Raw genomic sequence first — 18,043 nt, 5'->3', positions numbered from 1 at the left:
TGTGAATTAATGGTTGCCGCTTCACTGCCGAGGGACCGACAAAATCAGCCTTCATTACCAGTTTGTGGAACAGGTCCAGGATTTGTTTCTGAAAAAATAAAGAAATAAAACTTTGCCACTTTTCTAATGTGGCAGCTGGGACTGCTTTTTATTCATTTTGTTTTATGTGTCACCTGTGAATTTTAATGAGTCTGATCAGCCCATGGTGCACTGGACAATTGTACGTCAACATAGCAATCTTTTGGACAGCTTAGACAAAAGTTTCTGTGCTACATAAATAATTAAATCAAATCACACCCTGTTACATGGTTGCTCTACCTCGAGAAACGACTGACTTAAAGGTCAGCACTGTTTCCTTGACAAGCTACCTGTGCTGCATTCGAGAACTGACATTAGTGAGATACTACGCACCTCAGCTGTGCTTTGAAATATTAAAGGGATAGTTCAGATCCTTTGAAGTGTGGTTCCGTGGAAGGTTTATGAACAATTAATATTGAAGCTGTTGTAGATAGCTCTTTGAACAATCTCAGTTTAGAGAAATAAAGTTTAATTCTGACTGGACTGATGCTCCTGCCTTAAGACAGCTCCAGTCCCAAAGATTTTAGAGCAGCTTATGGGAAACACTATTTTATAAACCTTCACACTTCAATCATAGTTTCACATTACACTGTTATTTCAGCAGAAATATTTTACCATTCCTGCCAGAAATGCTGCAACAAAAGTGTTAAAGCTAGCTGCTGCTGTCACTATTTGTGCTTACAAATAATGATAAAATCCTATGTACATAACCACGTAATGCAGAACGGACAGCAGCACAAAGGTTTTAAAAACAGCATTTGGATAAATTGCTACAACATTTTTGAGATTGGAGTTGTTTTAAGATGACAGCTGACTATTTTGGTCTTTATCCAGATCAGAAAAGCCTGAATCCTGATTTTAGGTGGGCCAAGTAGTGACTGGGATGTTCTAAAATAATTAGTTTTCAGTGATCTAAGACTGTGTGAATGAAAAGAAACAAAACAAACAACCAAACAAAACAAGCACAGGCACACATAAAAAGATATTTTTTACAGTAAAAATACTTGTGAACATACAGACCAAGACAAAAGAAATGCTAATCAATCCAACACAGAATCACATGTTCATCTCTCAGGTCAACATGTATACAAGTATCATCCAAGCAGGATGTGGAAGAGGTGTTGGGGGTGGTTTGGTGAATCTGTGTGTTTCTTGTGACTCTGATGGATGCCCTATGATTGGCCACATTGTTTATTCATAATCAGACGAATCTGAGCCAAATGTAGAGAGCAGCAGGCTATCAGCTCAAAAATCTGAGCAGAATAGTAATGACCAGGGGAAATCAGGAAGATTGCAAACTCTGGAGGTAGAATTACAATTAGCCAGGTACCTATAAATAATATTAGAGGAAGTTTAAATGGAAATTAATTGATTATATACAGTATATATTATGCACATATGTGCACACTTGTAGTCTGCATGTACAATAAATATAGTAAATGTAAAAAAAATTCATGCACATACTTGTTGTTGGATATAAAACTTATATTTGGCTGCAGAAAGCTGGATAAGATAAGGCAGCCTTACAGAAAGAATCTACTGGAACGAATTTGAACCTTTTTAATTAACTGCGAGAACTCAAAAAGGGAGAAAAGGAGACATAGATCACGGAGAAAGGCAAAGAAAAAAAGAGGGAGAGTGTTTACTGAGAAGCAAAGTCAACATCTTCATTTGATGAAGGGAGAAGAAAACGTGGGAGAGAGAAATAGACTAGAAGCACATGGATAAATGAAATCTCCAGAAGGCAGAAAGAGAAAAGCCTCACAGCAAAGACCTCCTGAAAGAAAAGCAAGACAGGGAGGAGTAGAACAACTTTGCTCGGATAAAAGAAGGAGCGTAATCGCCCAGTTGTTTCTGTTTCTTCCTCCCAGAGGCCTTTTAGAAAACAACTGGTGCTTTAAGTTTGGACAGATAGCAGACAGACGGATGATAGTTAGAGGAGGAGAATACCACAGAGAGCTGTGAGACTGATGAACACACACGCACATGCACACACCCCACACATCAGTGTTCTTCAACATGCAAAAACGCGAAGGCATGCAGATATACGATCAGAGAGAAAAGCATGCGTTTTCTAACACACACAGCACCAACAACAAGCAAACAGGCACTTTTCCTTTGAGCTCTTACTATAGTATAAAAGGAGCAACAGTCACAAGCCACCCCCTCCCCCCCACACACACACCACAGACACACACACAATTCTGGACAAACTTTTCCTTCCTTGTCCCCGTGGAGCTGAGATGATGGAGATGGAGAGCAGTGTGTATTGACTGTGACTGTGACACAAAGCTGCCTCCAACACAAGAACCTCAGAGGAAAAAGGCTCTGCTTCAAAAACAAGACCCTCAGTGTGCTGCTCCATCACTCTGTCACAAAATATTGTGAAGAGAGAAGAAACTGCAGCTTCCACACCATGGACAGAAATGCAGGTGAAGATACAATCTGTCAGTCACGTCACATACAAACTGGACATCCCAATTTATCTTTCTCGTCTGAAAAAAAGTTATATGTTCAGATTAAATTAATGTAGCCGTAAAAATAAACACAAAACAGTTTTAACATACTTATACGAGGAGGGATTTGCATTTCAGGGAACTATAAAGATTTAACACCCAGGCTTATGTTGTTTGTCATTCTGACTTTATGTCTGTTTTATTGCACCTGTTGCTAAATTAATTAACAAATTAACAAACTGGTATACAGGCATATTAAATCCTAATTCAATCCTAGGAAATCTTCTTACATAAACAAGCAGTGAAGTAGTGCTAATATCACTCAGCTTAGGCTAAAACCTTTCATAAACTTCACACCCTTGTTGGAAAAACAAATAAATGGAAATAAAAAAACAGAAAATGCTTCTATTGTTACTTGTGAAATCAGTTTGGCTGAATCCCATCCCTTTACTATTTGCAGCTGTTGAAATATACCTCTATGAAATGGGACACCCCTTCAAAAAACCATTATGTCTTTACATAAACAGACAGAACATCAATATGCCCATATGTGCTGCAGACTTTGACTTTAACAGTTGTCACAGTAAAATATAATGGAGAAACACAAAGCTATTTTTGATATTTTTGAAAAAGATTGACAATAATATCAAATACATTGTTATCCATTAAACTAGACATTACAATTCTGGTGGTGATAGTAAACTATGTCTTAATGGAGACATTTGTAAGTTTTTTGCAAGCAGAGCTCAGAAGGTTGTGTTTGAATAACTAGATAACCTTCCCTCTGCCTTTACATCACAAACTAATCAGGACACCTGTACCTCTTCACACAATGTGGAGGTGGGGCTAAAGGGCAGGGGTGAAATGGGATTTAGCCTTCTCTAATTCTATTCATACAATGCAGATCTTTGCCTTGTGGAGAAACTTGTAGCTTAACGGGCCTGCTGTGTCTGGTAAAGCCTCCCCTGAGACAACCACGATTCAGTTGAGAGGGTGCAGAGATCAGTTTTGCTGTAGGTGGCCACCATGCATGTCTGCTGCGGCTCACTCTGCCAATATAGGTCCGGCCAAACAAATGATTCCAGCATGAAAAAAAAAAAGAAGACAAAGCAAGTATTTAGATCATCAAATCAGCAGGTGTCTGACAAGCAGCATCTGAAACCTCTGCTACATCACCAGAAACTGTTCAGCCAACAGATGTGGTACATAATTATAGCATTCAGTATCACTGCTCGGTGATGCAGCACTGCCACGATACAGCTGCTGACAGAAGGAATTATAGAAAGTATAATATGAGTCAAGACTCTGCTGGGCTACAAAGCATTTTCTTTTCTTTGTGAATCAGAAAAAAAAACTCAAAAAGGTTCACTGTATTCTGGATCAATCACATTTACAGGTTAAACGGTATGCAAAGACTACTGCATGTATTTGAAGGGGAGTTTCATATAACACATTTTTTTTAAAGTACATGGTTCAATTAAGACCCCAGTTCTCACAATGTTTACATCCCTTTTCCCCCTGAGCTACAGAGGACCACAGGATCAAGTTTTAAAGCAACAACAAAAAAATAAAAGGACCCTCAGAAGCATCAAGAGGCATGTTATGGGAATTAAACAAATGTGAAAGTTATTTCTTTCATTCTCCTGGGTAATGGATGACTGATGAGTGGAACAGAGGATCAGAAGCGAGAAGACGAATAATGAGGATCAGCTCTAACTAACCACCTCAACCCTCCGCTAATATCTGGCTCTGTTACTCCATTTCTTGAACCGTGACACTGAAGAGCAAACATGTCTCTGATTTTTTAACAGTTCCCTGAGGAAACACTCATTTTAAAACTTTCTGCAATCCAAATAAAAAAATAAATAAAAATAATGCCAGGGTTTCAAGCTGACAGGCAAACTTCACCAAGCTTTCACAAAGAAGGAGTTAACGTTTTCAAGAAACTTACTAAATTACTCACCCTAAAATCAAGTCAGGCTTATCTAAAGAATCTCTTTTTGTCTTCATTTGATTTCTCTGGTTGCGTTTCCAGTTGTACCTCTCAGTCAACAAGCAGTTATTAAATAGCAGTGTTTGCTTTCTGCTGCCTGGCAGAATCAACGAAGAGAAGGAAATGCTGCAGAAACTTTGACACTGATGACTATATTAAGACACTATAAAAAAGAACTTTAAAGCAGTTTACAGTTTTTGACCTTTCCTGACACTGTGGTTTATAATAGTCTCAATTACTTTTACAGCAATATAGTAGTGTATAATAAAAACATTATAAGCTATCACAGCCTAAAAGTAACCACACACTTGTAGGAGGACAAGTAATCAAATGGTAACTTTACAGCCAGATGCAAAATATGTTTTATTCCTTTCTGCTTAAGCCTGCTTTAAATCTAAATGCAGTATCAATAATGAAAGGGTTTGTGTTTATTCAAATATATATGTCCTCACTGATTTCATATTCTGGAGCACAGTCTCTTAATTTCAACCTTGATATACAGTTTGAGCTTGTGCGTACATTATTTGCATTTCTGTACAAGAAAACATTTCGTCAGGCTGTTTATTATTAGTCCTATCTTACTGGTAGAGTCAGAGATTTGTCTTATTTTTTTCTCTTAATAATAATTTAAAATCAGAAATGTGGCGAGGCAGAGGCCCCATTACAGTACAGCTGTGATTTTCACAACCAGTGTTTGTGTGAACAAAATATAAAGCAGGAAAACAGCTAGAAAAGGCTGGGTGAGCGAAGACACTTCATGTCTTCGTACCTAAGTTTTGAAAGCATTTGGTTTCCCTTACAGAAAAACCACATAAACTTCATGTGTGGAAACATCACATAATTTTACCTGTGAAAGCATGTTAAATTCACATGCGAAATACATGTTTAACACATATTTCCTGAGTGATTTTAGAACATTTTCAACATGTTTGTGTGATCATGTGACCACATGTGATCACATGTGAAGAAACAAGATAACTTAATGTGGTTTTTCTGTATCTGTTAAGTGGAAAAGAAGTTGTTTCCAACTGGACAAATAAACTAAGACTAGCACAAACCTGGTGCTTGCTTGAACTTCCACAAAGCTTCATTCTAAAGCTTCGAAAGCTCCATCATTTGATTAAACAGTGTTATAGAAATACAGCTGAGAACTTGCATACTGTAGATGAGTCCACCTGGGGATCGAAAATGACAACAGGTAAATGAAAGTGAGAAATTCAGCTATCTGAGAAGACCTCAGAGTAGAACGGTTGCTTCTCCGTATTGAAATGAGCCAGCAGAGGTTGTTTGTGCATCTGGTGAAGATGCCTTCTGGACTTAATCTTTAAAAGGCGTTTTGGACATGTCCCGCTGGCAGGTAACCTTGGGAAAGACACAGGTCCTGCTGGAGAGATTATTTCTGACAGGTGGTTTGGGAACTCCTCAGAGACCTGCAGATGAAATGGAAGAAGTAAAGGAGAAAGTAGGGTCTGGAGCTCTCTGCTCAGGTTGTTGCCCTGGTAACCTGATCCCACATGAGCAGCAGAAGATGGATGGATGAATGAACAGGTGCACAAGTAAAAAATGTTCAGATTTAAAAAAAAAAAAATGTTTTAAACAGTATTAGTTATTCAGATTTTACAATTTCAAAAACAACCAACAAAATTAGCCCTAAGCAAATTAGGGGCACATACATGTAATCAGCTCTTTCACTTTTTTGCCAAATTTGTGAAGCTCCTACAGTTTAAAGGACTGTTCTACGTATCAGGATAAACTTTTAATCATTTCATGTCTATGTGGTCAGAACAAGAGCAAGAACAACAGCTTTCTAGCAGTCCAAAAACTTCTTCTGTTGGAATGTTTTAAGTTGTATTTAAGACTTTAAGTTCACCTCAAGTGCCCCTTTTATTGTCATTTAAATCAAATAATGCTGAGGAGGCAGCACCTAAATGGACGTTTGCTGTCTTTTTTTTAGCTTTCTGCTTTGTAGGCAACATTGTTTTGAATTTTTATATAGAAAGTTAGAGGCTTATTGTTGAGTCGGGGTGTGACGAGGCAGATATTTATAGATATATAAATCATTATGGTCTTTATTAAAGATTAATCTAAACAAGCTACAGTCATACTAACCTAATTAATGTCTGACAAATTGGTAAATGTTTTCTGAAAACACATTTCTCACACAAAGTCCATGCTGTGATATAGTCAAGAACGTTTATTCCTCCACATTTGAAGGTCTTGCAGATCTTTGAAGGAAAAAAAACAGCACAGTTCAAATAAATTTTATTAAAGAATGCCTTCTTAACTCCAGCTGTCAGAGAACATCATTTTACACATTTTGGTCTACATCTGAATTAAACAGTGTTTATTTAACCCTAACTGAGATATGGACCATTTTATAGTCCTAGATGTGCAACTTTTTCTTTGTTTCACAGCTGTGGAAATCTCACAGATGCATCACTTCACTCCTTTACTGTCATTCATGCTCTACCAAAACAATGTCTCAACTCCTTTCTGTGAATCTGTGGCACAAAAAAAAAAGTCTGGCAGACAAGATCCCTCTCACCTTTAAGCGATCACTGTTTTCACATTCAGCCCATCAAGATGTCTTTCTCTCCCCTTACTTTTACAAATCTCAAACAGAATTATTTAGTCGTAGCCCGTGGCTATGAAGACAAAGCAAGAAGCAGAAGGCGAGGGAGAGTGAAAAAGATGGGACGTAAAAACAGAGAGAGGCTTTTTATATTCATAACCCAAATCATTCTTTTAATCAACAGAGCTGCTTTTATGAACTGAGAAAATGCTTTAACCAGATCAAATAGATGAATAAAGTGTTCAAAGAGCAAGACATCTACTGTTCTTCTTTTTCTATCCCATGTTTTCTTTCCTTGTAGGTGACAACTATCCTTTATTTATTCTGTCATTTCACTGTCTTGTCAAACTTGTTTTTTTCCACCCTTTTTAGTTTACCTTCTTACATATTTTGAAAATGTGGACATAAACCTTGAGGAGGCCTTTTCTTTTTCTGTAGGTTTAAGCCTCACCGTATGTATTTTTTTTTCTGATTTCCTCACAGACTGAAGTGCTGTCAACCAGCTAAATTAAACCTTAAATTACCTGTGACCTGGTGAAAGCAGCAGAGGGCAGAAGAGACTCTCAGCAAATGGTTAGCAACACCCACAGCAATGATCACAAGAGTTTTTCATGAGCTGACAGAAGTTACAACCCGATAACAAAGTGTAAAACATTGCTCTTTAACCTTTCTGGAAATTGCAAACTCAAATAATCTCAGTGTTTCTTCTGGTGCCTTTATATGTTTCATAAAATAACAAATGCCTCAATGTTTCTTGTGTCACTTCCTGGTCTTGTGGTAAAACAAAAGCACTGTATTTCTGCTGATGGACACAAACTGTTCACCGTTTTACTGCCAACAAAATGCCTGCACTCCACAGTTTGTTTTACATATGAGGAAGGATTTACCTTGTAAGCCATAATACAAAATCAATAAAGTAGTTGTGGTTCTATTGTAAGGCATTTTTCATTACTTCTTTTTCATAAGATTTTTAAAACTCCTTTTAATTATTTTAATGCTTAAAATTAACCCAGTGGTTTTCAAAAAAAAAAAAATACATTTAATAAAATATTAGTTTAAACTCTTAAATTTAGCCAAACAAGATGATTAAACAAAATTAAACGGCAACTAAATGCAAAAAGAAGTTAAAAATGATGCTTTAGCTCAGGTTTATTTGATGATGACAATGCATGCAAAAGTTGACTTTTTACTTTTTAAAATAGGTCTTTTTTAAAAACGGAACAGTTTAGTATCATGAAGCAGCAAACAAGCTCACATTTGTCAGCTTGGGATGTTGGTGGCAGTTGCAATACACGCAAATGCATAGCAGAAATATCCACATACATGCATAACATCTATAGAAAGAAGCATTCACAAAATACACACAAAAAAATACACAGTTTCACATAAATTGCAGCAATTTAGAACACATTCCTTTCTAAAGATCGCTTGAGAACAAACGTCAAGATTGTACCCATGGCTGAGAAACATTCAGATAATATGTACTGACAGTTCCACTTTGTGCCATAAAAAAAGATTAAACATGCTCTGTATAAAGTTTTTATAAGTGGCGGTGGATCGCAGTTTGCAAATGCATAAAACTCCTAAACAAACCAGAGTACAATAAAATTATTTTATGTTGTTTTAGTATTCTCTGCCACGTCTGTATTCTCCTTGTCCTCTATTGTCCCCTCTGTCCTGGATTACTGGTAGACTGAAGATGAGGTGATAGGATTAGGGACTGTTTGCTGAAGAGACAGTAACACAGTGTTTCGCCGATTTCAGATGGGCTTTGGCGAAAGGGTGGGAAGGAGAAAGGGAGAATGATTGCAAGAATATAACACTGCATACCTACTTATCTGCTAGGTCAAGTGGCTTATGACACTTTGACCTTTTCCACAAACAGAAAGCCGCCGTTCATGTTACCTCCAAGATGCTCTGAATTCTAAACATTTTCAGGGATGGGCACACAATCCAGGGAGAGCTGACAAAAGATTGTCAATTTTGCTTGACTATAGAGCCCGAATGTCAAAGCCAGCTTCCTCATTAGAGAGAATGTCACAAAGAAAATGCTAATTGGCCTTACTTCCCAAATAAAGGCTTATTTCTTTTACCGTATCACTGTAGCCTATCTAAACTTGCTTAATGAGATGGGTTGCCTAATGAAGGATGTTATAGTCTTGGTCTGGGAGTTTGGTTCACCTTGGAGTCCAATATTGCTACATGGCTCACCCCTCTATCTCAGTCATTATTCGAGAACCTAACTCTTTGCCTTTACTCCACCTCGTTGGTGCACACAGGCAGGACAGGAGAGGTGACATTGTGCTATGGAGAGTTGCTGTTCAGCTTTCTACTATCTTATTTAGTTTAACAGTTCTTTGAGAGCATCGCTTGCCTTTTTGAGCTATCGTTAAAAGTTTCTGTGTTCTGATTTGAAAACTTTGGCTAAAGCCCTTCAAGTTTGTAAATTAGACAATACCGTTGATGATCAAAGGATCACTCTGTAAGAAAAAGTTAGCTTGTGTTATATTTTTATTTAACTGGACAGTCAGTGGCCAGTGTAGGCGACAGGAGAGATGGAAACTAGACAGAGGGCGGATGACATCCCACAACGACTGTCAGCCAAGTTCAAAGACATTGCAAGTACATATCAAGTGTCACAGCCCACTGAGCCATCAACTTCTTCAAATAGCTGCCAGTCATTTGAAGACAGGACATTGTGCTGGGGCTTTAATCAATTCTTTACTCTTAAAGAATTAAAAAAAATGTTTTGTGTGTAGGAGAGCGTCTAGCTGAGAAACTCAAAGAATTTTTGGATCTGGTTTCACTCTAGGATGATCCATTTATGAGCAGACCACAGATAAAAGGTGAGATTTAGCAGTTAATTTTTAATGGTTTACATGACTTTAACCTTTAGAATTGCAGATGAGATGTGAAGGCAGCGTCTGCGCCTGTTATTGTGGCTTACATAACTTGTTGAAATAACAGGGTCAACACGGCTCGGTAATGAGGTTTCTGGATGTCAAATCAAAGGTCGTCTGACTTCACGCTTCTGTTTGCTGGAACAGTGCAAAAAGACTGTGATATTAATTGTTTTCTACTAGTTAATTGTTTAAGTTGTTTTCAGCAGGGAGTGAAAAACTCTCTTACAACACAATGCATATCCTAACAGAGAAGAAGAATGTGTGACTTGCAGACAAAATAAGTTGAAATGAGCACAGGTTGCAAGACAAAAGGGTGAAAACATTGATTTTTGCTATAATTGAGATTTGCCTTAAAAATGAGTCCATGAAGACACCATTTAGCGATCCCGGAAACTAACATAGCATATAATCTTACTAATCTACCTTTAAATTGTAGTTTTCTAACAGGTATGCCTTCAAAAATAATCCTTGTAATTATAATTCTTTTCATTTTTATTAAAAGCTACCATTTTGTCTTCCAGCTGCTATTGTGTTGGGACATTTCTTGTATAATGTTTGGCATCATTGTGAAGCTTAAGAATTTAGGGATGATTATCTGGAAAGAGTTTTACAACACATGACGGTTTTAGGTTTTGCAGTCACTATAGAAATGCAGACTGTTCACTCGTTAGTTGACTGCATTTATCAAGACGAATCCATCATTAATCTATTGTTTCTTCAAAGAAGAAACCATGTTTCTTCAAGTAAATAGCTGGAAGTTCCAGGTAGGGAACCAGCTGTAAGTCAGCCTGCCACTTTTATGCCTCTGAGCCACCAAGAAAGGTAGTCAAACATCCGAAACGGTCTTTGTATGAAAGGGTGAGCCATCACTGTGGCTCGAGGGTTTGATGTAGTGATGATTAATGGTGTGTGCAACCAGCTGGTTGCAGAATTTAAAATGAGAGATGTCTGACAGATCTTATATGTACTGTAGTGTTCCATATCAGTGTTGTTGAGTTATGCTTCATGCCTCCTTTGGTTCCATGATGTCAACTTCATTTATGAAAGCTTGCAAACTCAAAGGATGTGACAAGCTTGATAATTTATGAAAGGTCAGAGGAAGCTTACAGAGAGATTTTGAGGCCATATTGTAGAATTGTTTCATAAAAAGGCCTAGGTTCTCACTCTCTGATATTAGCCATATTTGGAGGAAAGGGTTTTGGAGATACTAACCATTACAACAAGCACCTCAAATTATTCTGAACTCCTCCTGACTTTTTTGCACATTCAGTTTTGTGATATGACGACTTTTTTTCACTGTTTTACAATATGATTTGTTACCTTTTTAGGAACAATAATTAAACATTTAATCTAAATTCTTATATTACTCGTGTCTTAATTTGATTGGAATACAAAGAACTCTGGTTGAAACATTTCTAGATACCCCATAATTTTATTTTAATATGGTCAAGCATAACAACAAGTGTAAAAGCACTGGTTTCTCACATAAAACACACAGCGTTTAAAAGCCCTAACACAGAGACATGGATCTTTCTTACTGTCATGCACTTAGGTACACATCTTCTCTGGTTGTATCCCTACGGTCTGTGCCTGGCTGTTGGTCGTCCTCTGGTATCAGTGGTATTTGTATGGAGTGTAATTGTCCAAGTGTCTTGAAAGTGGCAGTTGTGAGTGTGGCTGGTTAATGAGCTCTTTTGGAGGGGGTCTGCAGTTAGTGGAAGCAATGCTGGGCTGTGCTCCATGATAAAGGTCACATGCCTTCAGGGAAAAATGCCACAGCATGATAAGATGACCAAGGGAACAGGGACTGGTCAGTGTTTTCACTTGATATTAAACAAAATGAGCAAATTATAGAGAGGATAAAATCCTTCTGGGTGAGGTGGCAGGTCATCTTCTCAAAGAGGTGAATTTAGGACCTGCTGATGTCAAAAAAGGGAGGCTGTTAACTAAAACAGGGGCCCAGTCCACACTAACACAGATAATTTGCAGTTTTTTTCTACATATAAACAGCATTTTTGGTGAAAAAAAATATCTAAAAAGATTGTTACAAATGATTTTTAAAACATTTAGATTTGTAAAAGTTCTTCTTTGGTGCTTTGTGTAGATATTTTTAAAAAAACAATGACGTAGCAGCTTATTTAACCCATGTTCACTGCTGCTTTCTGCCCTAGGAACCACAACAATGAAGCCACCTGTTACCTGCTTTTTCAAGTCTCTCTCTCTTGGTTCTGACTCTGCCGCTATTGAACTTCAAACCTGTGCTGAAAAGATATCAGGAGAATATGTACAGAGGTGCTGAATATTCTTCTATTGGATTTTTGATGTGTTATCAATTTTGACATCATTGCCACCTAGTACTATGTCATGGGCATTTCAGGATGTTTGTGCTTGTATAGATAAAGATATTTTTTCAAACAGAAAGAAAAATATATCCAGAGAAGTGTATTCAGGGCCAGAATAATAAAAAACCCTGCTGTTGATGTGAGGACCTTGAGAAATGGTAACACAAAGAACTTGATAGTACTACTTCTAATGGGTCTTGGTGAGTTCAACATTGCCTCACTCTGCTTTGATTTTTCACTTTGACAACATCCTTAAAAGGAAGGATTATAGATAATTTAAACACACTTGTAGCTATTATTTTATATGCCTTCTCAGGTAAAGTTTTAAAAAATTGCATGAAAAATTAAGCTTTTTGTTTAGGTGAAAGCTGGAAGAAGTATTTCAGATAAGAGAATACACGTTTACCAGTTAGTGTAATTGTAAAATTGAATGTATTTGCTAATTCCATCATTTTAAAAACAATGGTGCCTGAGATCACTAACGTGGCTGCAGTTTGTCACTTTTCACGAATTATTAAACATACTGGAAATCAGGTTTTTGATAAAGGTAATATTTACAGCAGGTACAGTGGTTAAAACACTTTGGAAGTCTTAACGCAGCAGAGAAAATGGTTCTGAAACTAATCCAACTAATTACAGATATCCAGAGGGAAAGATAAAGAAAATCCCTAAAAGCCACTCTACCCAGCATGAAAACACTCCACACCCTGATCTGTGCAAGCGTGTTTCAGCTCAGCATTTGAGCAGGTGGAGGAGGAGGGACATTATCAGTCACAGTCAATAAACCCATTAAGGCCATTAGCATAGGCACTGCTTTGCTTGTCCCTTACTTCTCTTCTGTCTTTTTGTTATTCTTATACCTTGCTCACCTTTCTCCTCATTAAGCTCTCACTCATGGTGGTTAACAAGAGGGAGAAAAACAATCCTGGCGCTTTGGTTTGTGCACGCTGAAAACAGAGATGGGGAAACGTAAAAGCACCAACAGCCTGATAGTAATGGAGCCAGTAGAAAACATTAATGAATATGTAACACCATTTTCACCTCTCTTCAACCAGTCATATTCTCTTTTTTCCGTACCTACTTTTTTCTCCGCGTCTATCCCTTTTTATAATTTGCACTCTACCACTGGTTTTGTTCCTCAGGTATACGAGCGTCATTAAAGCCTGCAACCAGAAGATGACTTTCACTGATAAACAAATATTAACAACAAGTAATTAGTGTGGTCCCCTGCTCACATGACTGCTAATTATTTCACTGTTATTTACAGTTGAACACACTTTTACAGCTCAGTAAAATTAACTTTTAATATTAGTCACTAGTTCTTACCTACAGTGTTCTTTTTATCCATGCAATTGTTTTGAGTCGGTTTAAACAGTTATGCATGATAGTGAATCTATTTTTGTGGTAATAGTCATTCTTTTACTTGCAAGAAATGGCTAAAAAAATAACAATCTTTGAGTGAATTCATATTGCTAGCTGCCTTGCGAGTCAAAGATTTACAAAAAGATCTTGTGTGATACATTAACACTTATGGTATAAGTTAGGAACAATGCTCAAATAGTACCACACCAAATATTAGCTCAATATCTGTGAAAATGACTGCGTTATAGCCATTCTTGTGTTTGCTAAGGTCACTTAGTTGTGACAACCATCATGAATTGCTTGACTCCAAAACTTAATAAGTTGTAAATTTACAACCAACAATTAGGCCTTCTTTGTGAGAGTTTTAATGAAATCCATCAAGTTGTTCACGATATAGACACGTCACGTTTAAAGGATATATATGTGTAGTTATCCAACAAAAGTAAACACAACGACATCCAGCTTGGCAGAGATGTACGATTATGTGTTCGCAAGTGATGAGGAGGAGGTGAGCATGTTGTTTGACGAGCAGGAGGAAGAAGATCTGTTACTACTTTGCGTGTTAGCAGAGGCGATGAAAAGAAGGAGAGTGCGTAGGTGGCATGTTCACCCACTAAATCAGACCAGAACCGAGCAGGGTGAGTTCAGTCTGTTGGTCCAGATGTACGTATTTTTGAACTAACTCGGCCAACTGCTCTTCAAAACTGTCCATATTGCTCGCACTACAACCAACAACCGGTTACTGGAAGTGGAATATTTGAAGCAAGATAACAACATCGCAGTCCGAGCGCTTTTCCGTAACTAAACTCGCCCACGAACTGCTAACCAATCACACAATACTTGGCCTTTAAGAAAAAAATCAGCCAGGGCCTTGTGTCAAGAAGGGGAGGACAAAGCTGCTATGAGAACAAAATGATGCAATTTTCATAGCGCCATCATGTGAATGAGAGCCGATTTTGTGACTTCTCATGGAGTATGACAACAACTTGAGTCAATTGTGAGAGTAAGACAAGACTGAAAACATTTGCGGAAAACTTCTGATTGATACAGACTGTGAAACTGATGTATGACAGACTGATTTTCTGTGTGTGTGTGTGTGTGTGTGTTTGTGTACTATCTGGTATTAATAATAACCCCATTTGCCAAAAGTCTAAAGGTGCAAGGGGCAGCAACTCTAACATTGCTCTTACAAAACTCCTCGATATACAAGCTTCTTCCTGCAGGCAAAAACATACAGTTGCAAAGTTCTCTGCAAGCAACTTTACTGAATACAGAAAACTTTATTATTGCATCTATAAGGAAGAGTAGAAACACCTTAAACAAAAGAACAAGAGTTGATTTAAGAATTATCGGTGTCAGAAGCAACTCTGCTCATCTAATAATAATCAGTGAAATGTTGGATTAAAAAGCAGTGTCTGTGAGTGGTTTTTGTTGTAGGAGGATTTAATGGATGTTATGCAGGGAAGGAGCCTTAAAGAAGAGTGAGAAGAGTTTGATAAAATAGCAACACTTCAACCAAACTGGACTGGGTGCTGATGGAGGGTTAGAACAAGAGCTTTCTAAGACATCGACCAGACTGAACTAAAATAAAAAACATAAATATGATTCTAAATGTACTGTTCAAGATACTGTTCTAATTCTGACCACAATATTACTCTCATTGCCAGAAAATTGTCTCAAAATCGCTTTGTTAGTCGCTATAATACTCAGAAACAGACCATAATACAAATTCCAAGACAGGATGTACCTAAATTTGAGGCCGAATTAGCCAAGATTAATTGGGATGAAGTTTCCAGCCATAATCAGATAAATGATTGCTGCAATACATGTATTCTCAAGGTTTGTAATACTATGAATACGTTTCTTAAAACCCATACAAAGGGCCGAAGAAAAACACAGCTACCTTGGATATCGGATGACATTCGGCTGTTAATGAGAAAGAGAGACTATGTTTTAAAATCTTTTTTTAAAAATAAAAGGACCACAGATTGGCTGCTTTTTAAAAGTTTGAGGAACAAAATAGTTAAAGAAATGTACAAATCCAAAGCTAAATATTACACAAATGTCTTATTAGAAGCTAGAGGGAATGGTAAGACGATCTGGAAACAACTAAACAGTTTACTGAATGCCAATGCACACACTAAACATAAATATGAACTCGCAACAGCAGGAAAAACCATAACTGATCCTGCTAAGCTGGCAACAATGTTTAATGATTATTTCCTCTCTTCAGTTAAAGATTTGGCATCACAGTTTCAGCCAGCTCCAATGGAAACACATTGTATAAAACAGACCAAAAAGTGTTCTGATCTTTTTGAGATTAAGGAAATTCATTACTCTGATGTTCAAAGAGCCATTAACAGTTTAAGTAATTCTCACGCAAAGGATATGTATAATTTAGACGCTATGTTTTTAAAAAAATACAGTAACATTTTAGTAGAACCCTTAACTCATATAGTCAACATTTCCATTAGAACAGGGCAATTTCCCGATGCATGGAAAAAAGCTTTGGTGAAACCGATTTTTAAATCAGGAAGTCGACATGAAATCAGCAACTATAGGCCAATAAGTCTGGTTCCGGTCATGTCAAAAGTGCTGGAGAAAATTATTTTGGAACAACTGTTACTACATTTAGAAAGTAACAGTCTTTTGCATCCGCTTCAGTTTGGTTTCAGGCGTCAACATTCCACAGAGACCGCTATAAGTTTGCTGCTTGAAAAGGTTAAACTATCACTTGACAAGGGACAAATTACTGGTGCAGTTTTTCTTGATTTGAAAAAGGCCTTTGATACAGTGAACCACAATTTACTAATTTCAAGGCTTTCATCATTTAATTTCTCAGAACGATCATTGTCTTGGTTTAAATCGTATTTGGAAGATCGTGAACAATGTGTTGTTATTAATAACAGTAAATCTGTCTTCTGCAAAATTGCAACAGGGATTCCGCAAGGAACCATCTTAGGTCCGGTTCTTTTCAGTTTGTATGTTAATAGTCTTCCTGACATTTGTCCTGAAGTCAATCTGCAAATGTATGCTGATGACACCATTGTTTATACATCGGACAAAAGCGGTACTGCTGTCAGTGAAAAACTTCAGAGCAGTCTGCAGAGATTATCGACATGGCTAAAGGACTCTTGCTTAACTCTCAATACAAACAAAACAAAGTGCATTTGCTTTTCAATTAAGAAAACCTCATTACAGTCTTTGAATATTCAGATCCATGGGGACCCTATTGAACAAGTTTCACAAGAAAAATATTTAGGAATAATTTTGGATGCTCAGTTAACTTTCAAGAGTCATGTTGATAAAATCTGCAAAACTGTTAGGTCAAATATAAACTGTTTTAAAATTATTAGACATTGTTTGACACTTCACTGTGCAGAGATGTTTATGAACTCACTGATCCTCTCACATTTTACCTATGGAGCTACTGTCTGGTCTCAGACTAATCAAACTACTCTCAAACCACTAGCAAGTCTTTATAATCGGGCCTTAAAGGTTTTACATCAAAAGCCAATTAGATTCCATCATTGTCGTATTTTGGCTAAATTTGGCATTTTGGATTTTACAAATTTTCTAAATTATAACGTTTTAAAACTGATTTTTAAGTGTTTAAATGGACTAGCACCAATACCATTAAGCGATTGCATACAGAGACTGCAGGGCAATAGTAGAGCTACCAGAGCAGCTTTGAAGGGAAATTGTAAGGTCCCCTTTCGAAGAACCACTTTTGCTCAAAGTGCACTGTCTGTGAGAGGATCTGCAGCTTNTACACTTTTTTGTCTGTATATATTATGTTGTGTTATTTCAAATGATTTTACTTTTTTTTTTTATTTTTTAAAAAGCCCATCTAGGGACAAGTGCTGCGAATTAGCTGTTGCTATTGCACCATGATGCTAACATGGGACTGCTGTTTCATTCAGTTTGTCTATGTAAATGTGTGTCTGTCCCTATCAAATAAACTGAGAAAAAAAAAAAAAATTCTTCTTTTTTTTTCTTTTGTATACTTTTTTTGTGTACTTTCAGTTTTATAATCATATATATTACTTCAGGTATTATTAATGTATTTCTTTGAAAAATGTACTTTGCTCCTTGATTTAAAAACTTTTAGGCGACAGAAACAGAAGGAGATTTACCTTCCCACCTCGTGAAGGTAAGCTACATGATACGAATCAAGTCCTGAGAGAACAGAGAATTATCTAAAAGCAACAACACATTTTGAATTTCAAACACAACAGTGTCTAACTACCTGAGGCCTCATAATCAGCTTTGTGAAGCAGCTGGATGTTTGCAAGATCAGAAGAGAATTTGTCCTGCCAGGCTCCAACCCGAGCATC

Source organism: Kryptolebias marmoratus, linkage group LG15 (assembly GCF_001649575.2).
Source record: "Kryptolebias marmoratus isolate JLee-2015 linkage group LG15, ASM164957v2, whole genome shotgun sequence".
Classification (NCBI taxonomy): domain Eukaryota; kingdom Metazoa; phylum Chordata; class Actinopteri; order Cyprinodontiformes; family Rivulidae; genus Kryptolebias; species Kryptolebias marmoratus.
The sequence above is the reverse complement of the archived record's forward strand: the minus strand, read 5'-3'. Positions refer to the sequence as shown.